The following is an 8342-nucleotide window of genomic DNA, read 5'->3' as shown; positions in this document are numbered from 1 at the left end:
TTCACGGCCACTTCTCAAAGTGATCGCCTTCACATGTTCTCTTGGGTTTATCTTCGTGTTGCTAGGCAAACTCCCTTGAGGTCTTTCCAAGAGTGACTTCACAATTTGGCCCACTTGATTCTCCAAGTTGTGTAGTGATGCAGTGTGGCTGCGAAGTGTGGCCTCAGCCGATTGAAATCTTGTATCCGACAATTGAATGAACTTGGTCAAGGCCTTCTCTAGGTCAGTCATCCGGTTCTCTAACCCTGATACTCGATTCTCCATGTTCAAGGCTTGTTGTTGTTGATGGAAACCCGGATTGTAGGTGTTGCTATACGGATTTCCTTGTCCTCTTATTGCATTATCCACAAAATCCACTTGTTCCACCGAGGATGTACCACCAATAGAAATCTAGCAATCGGATGAAGCATGTCCTCCCCTACACCCAGTGCAACTCGTCATAGCCGCCACTCTAGGAGAAGTTAGAGTGTCTAACTTCTTACTCAATGACTCAACCTGGGCTGCCAATAAGGTAACTACATCAATCTCTTGAAGTCCGGCTACCTTCTTTCTGTCCCTTGTGTTCCACTGGTAACTATTCATAGCCATTTCTTCAATGAGATGTCGGGCCTCGTCGGGGGTCTTGCTTTCTAAGGTACCTCTTGCTGCAGTATCAAGTAACTACTTTGTGCTTGGGTTAAAACCATTATAGAAAGTCTGAATGATCATCCACTCGAGAAACCCATGTTGAGAACATTTCTGCATGAGCTCCTTGAACCTATCCCATGTCTCAAAAAGAGACTCCAATTCCATTTGCACAAAAGATGATATTTCATTCCTATGTTTCGCGGATTTTCCAGGAGGGAAATATCGAGCAAGAAAAGCTTCTACCATCTCTTTCCATGTAGTGGTCTATGCTTTAAGTAATAAATGTAGCCATTTCTTCGCTCTCCCTTTTAAGGAAAATGGGAAGGCCCTCAATTTGATAGCATCATCCGTTACTCCATTAATCTTGAGCATGTCATACACTTCTATGAAGTTCTCAATGTGATTGTTTAGATCCTCATCGGCCAAACTGTTAAACTGTGCCGACTATTGTAGCATCTGGATGAAGCCTGGCTTGAGATTGAAATTCAGAGCAATAATCGGTGGCCACACAATATTGGACTACGGGTCTGGCATAATCTGAGAGTGCCCTTTGCTGCTCATTTTTGTTCTGCCATGTTATCAGACCCTTCACCTTTTATCTCAGCTTGATTTAACTGTTCTTGCACAGGTTCTTTTCCCTTTCTATGAATTCTTCGTTCAATGTCCGGATATCCTTCCATCAATGTCGAAGGGTTTCTTCGGGTTATAACCTGGAGCTATAACCAAAGAAAAAAAATTAACCAGAATTATAGAAGAATAAGAAAATGTGAAGTAGAATAAGTGACGAATAGCTAAAATAGCAAAGTTCAAAGTGTTTCCAAAATTCCTATTTCCTTGCAATGGTGCCAAAAACTTTGACACGCCCCTTTTGCGTGTGTACCACAAATACACGTGTTATCGAAGTAATAAAAGTACCCTGGTAAGTGGGTAGTCATATCAAAAGGGAATATTGATCAGAAACACAAGATTTTCTATTTAACTATGGTGAAGATGAATCAATAGTGGTGCGAACAATATCATTGTGAACAAAAGAAAAGAAATAAAGAAAACAAGAAAAAGAGACGCAATCAAATGAGAGGAGAGGCAATTGATAAAAAGCGTGGCACCAAGACATTGCTCATGCTAGGACTATTGCTTCAAGTGCTGTTTCCCAACTGATGTCTACTGAGTCGTGGAAATCCTTAAACATACGGTCCCAAACCTAAGGTTAACCGTGACTAACCCTATACTATGCCCCGACAGAGAAATCGCTCAGTCTCAACACAGCACACTGTGCAAAGTTGTTTAAAGCTCTACGGACTCCAAGTGATAAACCATATTCCCTAATCTAGATCTAACACTTTGGTCCAGGCGAACGACTGCTAGTCACAATCAAGCCCCAGCACTAAGGATTACTTCAACGCTTTACTCTGTTGCTTGCACATCTAAGCCCCAGTGGAGTTCCTCTCTTAGCATTTCACTCTATTGTGACTTCAAAGAACTCTTGGAACATGGAGGTAGGATAAATCACACCGAAAGGGAAAAGGGACGTTCCGCTACCTCTTGACTCACCCTCTCAACCCTCTCCAACATAGCTTTGTGTAACCCTCATGGTGTGTCACTCATCGACAAGGATTACCAAGATGGATTCTTAACCCTAGTGTCATTCTAAGGGAAAATCAACTCAACAGGCATTCAAGATTGGAACTCAATTAGAACATCAATAAAAAAAACATAATAAAAGGTTAATAAAACAAAATCATCCTAGGGTTTACAAGTCCAAGCACGCACTAATGATTTAGCTCTCCATGGAGCAAGATGCAATCAATAATGAAATCAAAAGTAGAAACATGCAATCCATGAGTAAAAACCCTTATAGTCCGTATCGATAGTCTTGTAGAGTAGCCCCGTCTTCTAAAAGGGTTCCCTCATCAAGCCTAGGGCACACTTCGCCGAATCAAAGCCGACGAAAGCTCCCCAATAACTATCTTCCGAAGGAACGCGGTGTTGAAATCCATAGAACCACTGCAAAAACCTTCCCAAAGCCTCTCCAAACCCTAGCCACGAGCGCCTCCAAAGATGAGGAAAAGATAGGAAAAGGGCTGGAAAAAGGATCCTTAAAACGGCTGAAGTCGCGGCTTTAAATAGGCTGGAATGGGGCATCCACATGAGCGTGTGGAATTTTCACATGCCCGTGTCAATTTCTGGAACTTCAGTTTTCTGCGTGGTGTGAACAACAACTGGTACAATACTTTGCTACATTGATTTTTTACAGTAAACTACTATAGTACTTTGCAAAAATGTTCCCGAATCCACACTCTTCATCGAGGCCAGATGAATGGGCACACGTCCATGCGATAGATCTCATTGCGTCTTTAATAAAAATCACATTGACGGAGACCTTGCTAGCGTTGCACAAGTCGAAAAACGCGAATGTGACTGCCTTTGTGCCCCTCTAAACCATGTATTTACTTGAGCACAGTAGAGGTTGGCACACAATCATGTGTCTTTGAGCACAACTTGTGTCTTCGTGTTTGGTCACTCCAAGATTTTATCAACAAAGTGTATCCACAATCTACTTTTGGTTTCTTTCTTTCATAATCGTCTCCACAACTCTACATGCACAAAAGAACACAAATACGCATGTATAAGCGATGAAATCTGAGAAAAGTAATGCTCTATGTAAGAACAGAATATTTCATATTACTATTACACAAGCACTTATCATTTGTTAGTGTAAGCCCTAGCCCAAATACATTGCATTAACTCTTATTATTTTGATAATTATTTTGATGCATCTTTTTATCTATTATTTATGTGTATAGTTAATAAGATAAAATATCCTTCAATATTGGTTCTGCTCAAGTTATCAAGTTATAAAATAGAACAATATTCTAAATGTCCTTAGTCGATTATTTTAATGGGAATGAAAATAAATTAAGACTAGTATGTCTTTTGTGAGATGGCATTGTTTTAATGGTTATAGGATATGGGATATTAATCAAAGGACATAGATACATGTTAGGGAACGGTGTACCTAGATCAATCCAATCTTAAGAACACTAACTGGTTGTAAGTCATAAGTGTTTTTCTCAAGCAATTCTTGTACTCGAATCCTTCGACCTAAAATCACTATGGATCTCAAGTGAATCATTACATGCTTTGACTTACACCTAACGTCATTCATAACTGAGTGGCAAGTATGGGTATGTTTGGGCATGTCACGGTTCATGCTGAGAAACATGAGTGAAGTGAAGGGATTGGCCCTCTTTGTAGAGAGAATGAATATAACCGACCACTTGATTAGTGAGATTGAGTAGTGTGTGGCCACGCAAAAAGGAAATGATAAGAGTTATCATTTACTTGACCTAGTCAGTTGACTAAAAGATCAAGAAATGAATTAGTATTAAAATAAGGGTGACTCACTCGATGCCTTATGCTAATTAACATATTCAGTGGCAAAGGATTGTAAAAGATTGCAATAAGTTTCGTTAATTCTCAAAATTGACCTTCATTTAATATTGGGTAATCGTATTTCCTTGGTAGAGAATAATTATGATTTATGAGTGTTAAAGTTGTTTAAGCTCATTGCCAATGTTAAATGGGCCTACAGGATCGTACACCAAAAATCCCGGGATCCAGGTTCAGTATTTCTTACTCATTAGACCACCTGATTAGGGTTTTGGGGAAAACCTAATTAGGTGGACTGAATAGCTTATTCTGGTTGGGTCTTATTAAGTTTTAATCCAATCTAATTTATTTGGTTAATTAAAATTTTTTAATTAATCAAGTAAAAAAGAGAGTCCTAATTTGATTGGGATTAGGAGTGAAGGGTTTTATCATAAATTAAAGTTTTCGGTTTTGAATATAAATAAATGGTTTGACCTTAATATGATAGAGAAAAAATAGGGTGATTGAGAGATAGTCTCTTGAGTAACCCTAGCCATCATCCACCACTCTTCTTCCTTGGCCGCCGCCGCCGCCAATGCCCGTGGTCAGAGCCCGCTGCCGCAGCCGGTGCCCGTGGTTGGAGCCCGCTGCCGCCACACCTACAACCCCTTTTGCTCTTCTCTACATATCAGATCTTGAGACAAAGAGGAAATTGTTTTTCTCTTGAGTCTCATTAATCAATCTTGGGTGCTTGCTATTCGAACCAAGAAACAAGCGTCGATCTCAAGGTACTAGCATACTTGCTTGATTCCTAGACGCGTTCGTGTGTATGTGATTGTAAAGGTGAGTTACGATTCTCAGTCCCTTTTTTGATTTCGGGGAAATAAGGGTACATTTAGAATCATCATCAAAAGAAAGGTATAACTTTTAATCCTAGTTCTGGCATGCAATAGGATTTTGTAATGCCTACTTGCCGTTAATTTTGTTATCCGTTGCATATCGGCATGTATATTTTTCACATGATAATTTCCTTGTTTGTTGATAAGATCCTAATAGTGGTACCAGAGCCAGGTTTTGCATACCTATAGGATTAGATGTTAGATTTATTCATAATGTTAATTGGATTTACATTGCATGCTTATAGAATAGGATGATAGATCTGTATTCTATTAATTTTGTTAATTTGATTAACTAGTTAATATTTCCTAATATGATTAGAAAATAATTGATCATGCTTAATTTTTAGAAAGATATTATTTCATATTTGCAAATCTTGATTGGATTAGGATTTGGTACTTTAGGATTTTAAAATTTGTTATATATATATATATATATATTAGGCCATACGACCATTTATAAGTCTTTAAAATTTTTTTGTTAGGCTTATTTTTGATATGTGACATATATATATATATATATACTCTTATACATATATATATATATATATGCTCTTATACATATATATATATATATGTCTTATACATATATATATATATATATATGCTCTTATGGTATGATTGGTTTATTGTTTTTGGTATAATTGTTATTTATTAAACATTAAAAATTCTATTTAAAGAATTGATTAGTTTGATTGATAGAACAAATCAACTAATAGTGAGTTTTAGGGGTTTTAAGAACATTTCATTTGATGAAATAGATCAAAGGGTTTAATCATTTGGGTTAACACCCAAGCCTGTCACCGGACTAGTTCTTAAAACCTAAACACACAATTTCTGTATGACTTAAATTAAAAGTTAATTAAAATTTTAATTCCATGTTATTATTGCTTAATTTATTTAATATACGCGTGTTGAATGTTGGTTGGTGCATTCATAGGCCTTAGCTGTTTAAACATTCTGTGTGTCATTTTATTTTATACGGCCTGTGAGTCTTTATATTTTCGTGTATGGCCTGCATGTCGTTGTTAGTTTTGTTTTTTTATTTTATATTGTATAAAATTGAAGACAAGGTGACTTGATGATGAAGCCCTAAAGGTTAGTGGGAGAGATCGTCGTGGCACAACCAGAAGAGGAACCTGTCGGAGATAGTCTCTAGGCTTAGGTTTTTCTGGCCCATGAATGTCACATTTATTTCTGCTTTTTATTTATTCCTTACGTATGGATGAATGGAATTCTGCTATTGCCATGTAAGCCGTAATTAATCCCAACAATAGTAAATCATGAAAATGCCTTCCCTTACTCGAAACTTGTCAATGCATCGATCATTGAAACGCGGGTCATGCCAAAGCTGATAGAGTTAGATTATCTTTGTGAGGAAAGTGTTGAGATAATGGTTATGTCCAACACTTGAGTATAGGTTTCACGTAACATGAGTAGTGGGATGGTCCTAGCCCTAGGCATTGAAAAGATTGGGGTGTGCTTTAATACTAAATGTTAACCCCATTATGTCCAAGAATCAAATGTGATGTGATTGGAAAGAGTTCCTACCTAAATAACCTAGTCTTGGGTGTACAGGCTCAGCTTGACCAAGACGAAGTGAAATATGGATCTTGGCCCTCAATAAATCACTAACAACGAATTATTTACATTGGAATATTAATTCATAATTGTGGGAAACTTTATAAGCCCTCATAACTGAATCTTGTTTCTAATTCTCTGTAGATCATAATAACAACCAATAATGCAAATCCACAAAATTTTTCATTTCAATCTGTCCTTGAGAAGTACAAGCTCAATGGAACTAATTTCCTTGATTGGTCTCGAAACCTGAGAATTGTTCTTAGCCAAGAACAAAAACTAGAATCCACTGAGAAACTGTAGCCTGAAGCACTAGCAAGGAACACTACAGTAGTGTTAAAGAGGCATTCGACAAGGAAAAGAATGACTCTAATAATGTTATCTGCCACATGCTGGCCACCATGAGTCAAGAATTGCAAAAGCAGTTCGTGGGCAGGCATGAAAGGTTCATGGCCACAAAAGCATTGATCTCCTGTAGGATTGCTTAGGGCACTTTGGCAACTGCACATGTGCTCAAGATGAAGGGGTATATGGATACGTTCGAGAAACTTGATGCGCCGATCCTAAAGGAACTTGCAGTGGAAATTTTCTTATGGTCCTTGCCATATAGTTATGATTAGTTTGTCATGAACTATAACATGCATGGTATGGATAAGACACTTATCGAGCTGCATGGGATGCTTAAAAATGCTGAGTAGAGTATTAAAAAAACCATCTCAGTGCTTATGCTATTGAAGGACAAGGGCAAGAGTAGAAAGGATAAGGGTAAAGCCAAGTCCAAGCCCAAGGAGAAAGTTGGACCTTATTCCAAAGGCAAGGAGGCTAAGAAACCCAAGCCCAAACCTCATAAGGAGGGTATGTATTTTCATTGCAATGAAGTTGGTTATTGGAAGAAAAACAATCCACTCTACTTGGAAGAGTTGAAGAAGTGAGACAAGGCCTATACTTAAGGTATATATATGATAGAAGTCAATCTCTCTATTTCTATATCATGGGTATTGGATACCGGATGTGGTTTCCACATTTGTTTAAATGTGTAGGACTTAGAAATAGGAGACGTTTGACTAAAGGTAAAGTTGACCTAAGAGTAGGGAACAGAACAAGGGTTGCTGCCATAGAGATAAGAGACTATCCATTAACTTTACCTTCTGTACTAGTTTTGAATTTGATAAATTGTTATTATGTGCTTAATACGAGTAGAAACATTATTTCAGTTTCTTTTCTGGATAATGATGGTTATAACTTCATTATTGAGAATAATGTTATTTCCATTTTTTGTGAGGACATTCTGTATGGCAATACTATGCTTAGTAATGGGTTTTATGTTCTAGACTTAGAAAACCACAAGTCTATCTATAACATAGATACTAAAGGGTTAAATTGAACGAGTTGAACCCTTCATACTTCTGCCATTGTCGTTTGGGTCATGTAAATGAGAAACGCATCTCAAGACTTTATAGGGATGAAGTTTTTGGCTCATTTGATTTTGAATCATTTGAGACATGTGAATCTTGTCTCTATGACAAAATGACTAGAATACCCTTTAACAAACTATAACAAAGGGCAAGTGATTTATTGGGACTAATACATTCTAATGTATGTGGACTATTGAGCACACATGCTAGAGGTGATTTTATGTACTTTGTTAGTTTCACGGATGACTTTAGTAAATATGGCTATGTTTATCTTATGAAGCACAACTTCGAGACTTTTGAAAGACTCAAGGAGTTTAAGAATGAAGTGCAAAACCAACTTGACAAAAGAATTAAAGCCATTCAATCAGATCGAGATGGTGAATACTTAAGCTGAGAGTTTGACAATTATTTGAAAGAGTGTGGAATAGTTTCACAACTCACTCCTCCTGGAACA

General features: G+C 37.4%; 1 non-coding gene across 1 annotated transcript; it reads left to right on the top strand.

The window, feature by feature from the left end:
- The first annotated feature begins 718 nt into the window (after nucleotides 1-718).
- On the top strand, nucleotides 719-825 carry LOC120283057. The gene has a single exon (XR_005543060.1). It is a non-coding gene; the product is annotated as a small nucleolar RNA R71 (small nucleolar RNA).
- The last annotated feature ends 7517 nt before the right edge of the window (nucleotides 826-8342 follow it).

Source organism: Dioscorea cayenensis, chromosome 18, assembly GCF_009730915.1.
Source record: "Dioscorea cayenensis subsp. rotundata cultivar TDr96_F1 chromosome 18, TDr96_F1_v2_PseudoChromosome.rev07_lg8_w22 25.fasta, whole genome shotgun sequence".
Taxonomy (NCBI): domain Eukaryota; kingdom Viridiplantae; phylum Streptophyta; class Magnoliopsida; order Dioscoreales; family Dioscoreaceae; genus Dioscorea; species Dioscorea cayenensis.
The sequence above is the reverse complement of the archived record's forward strand: the minus strand, read 5'-3'. Positions and strand labels throughout refer to the sequence as shown.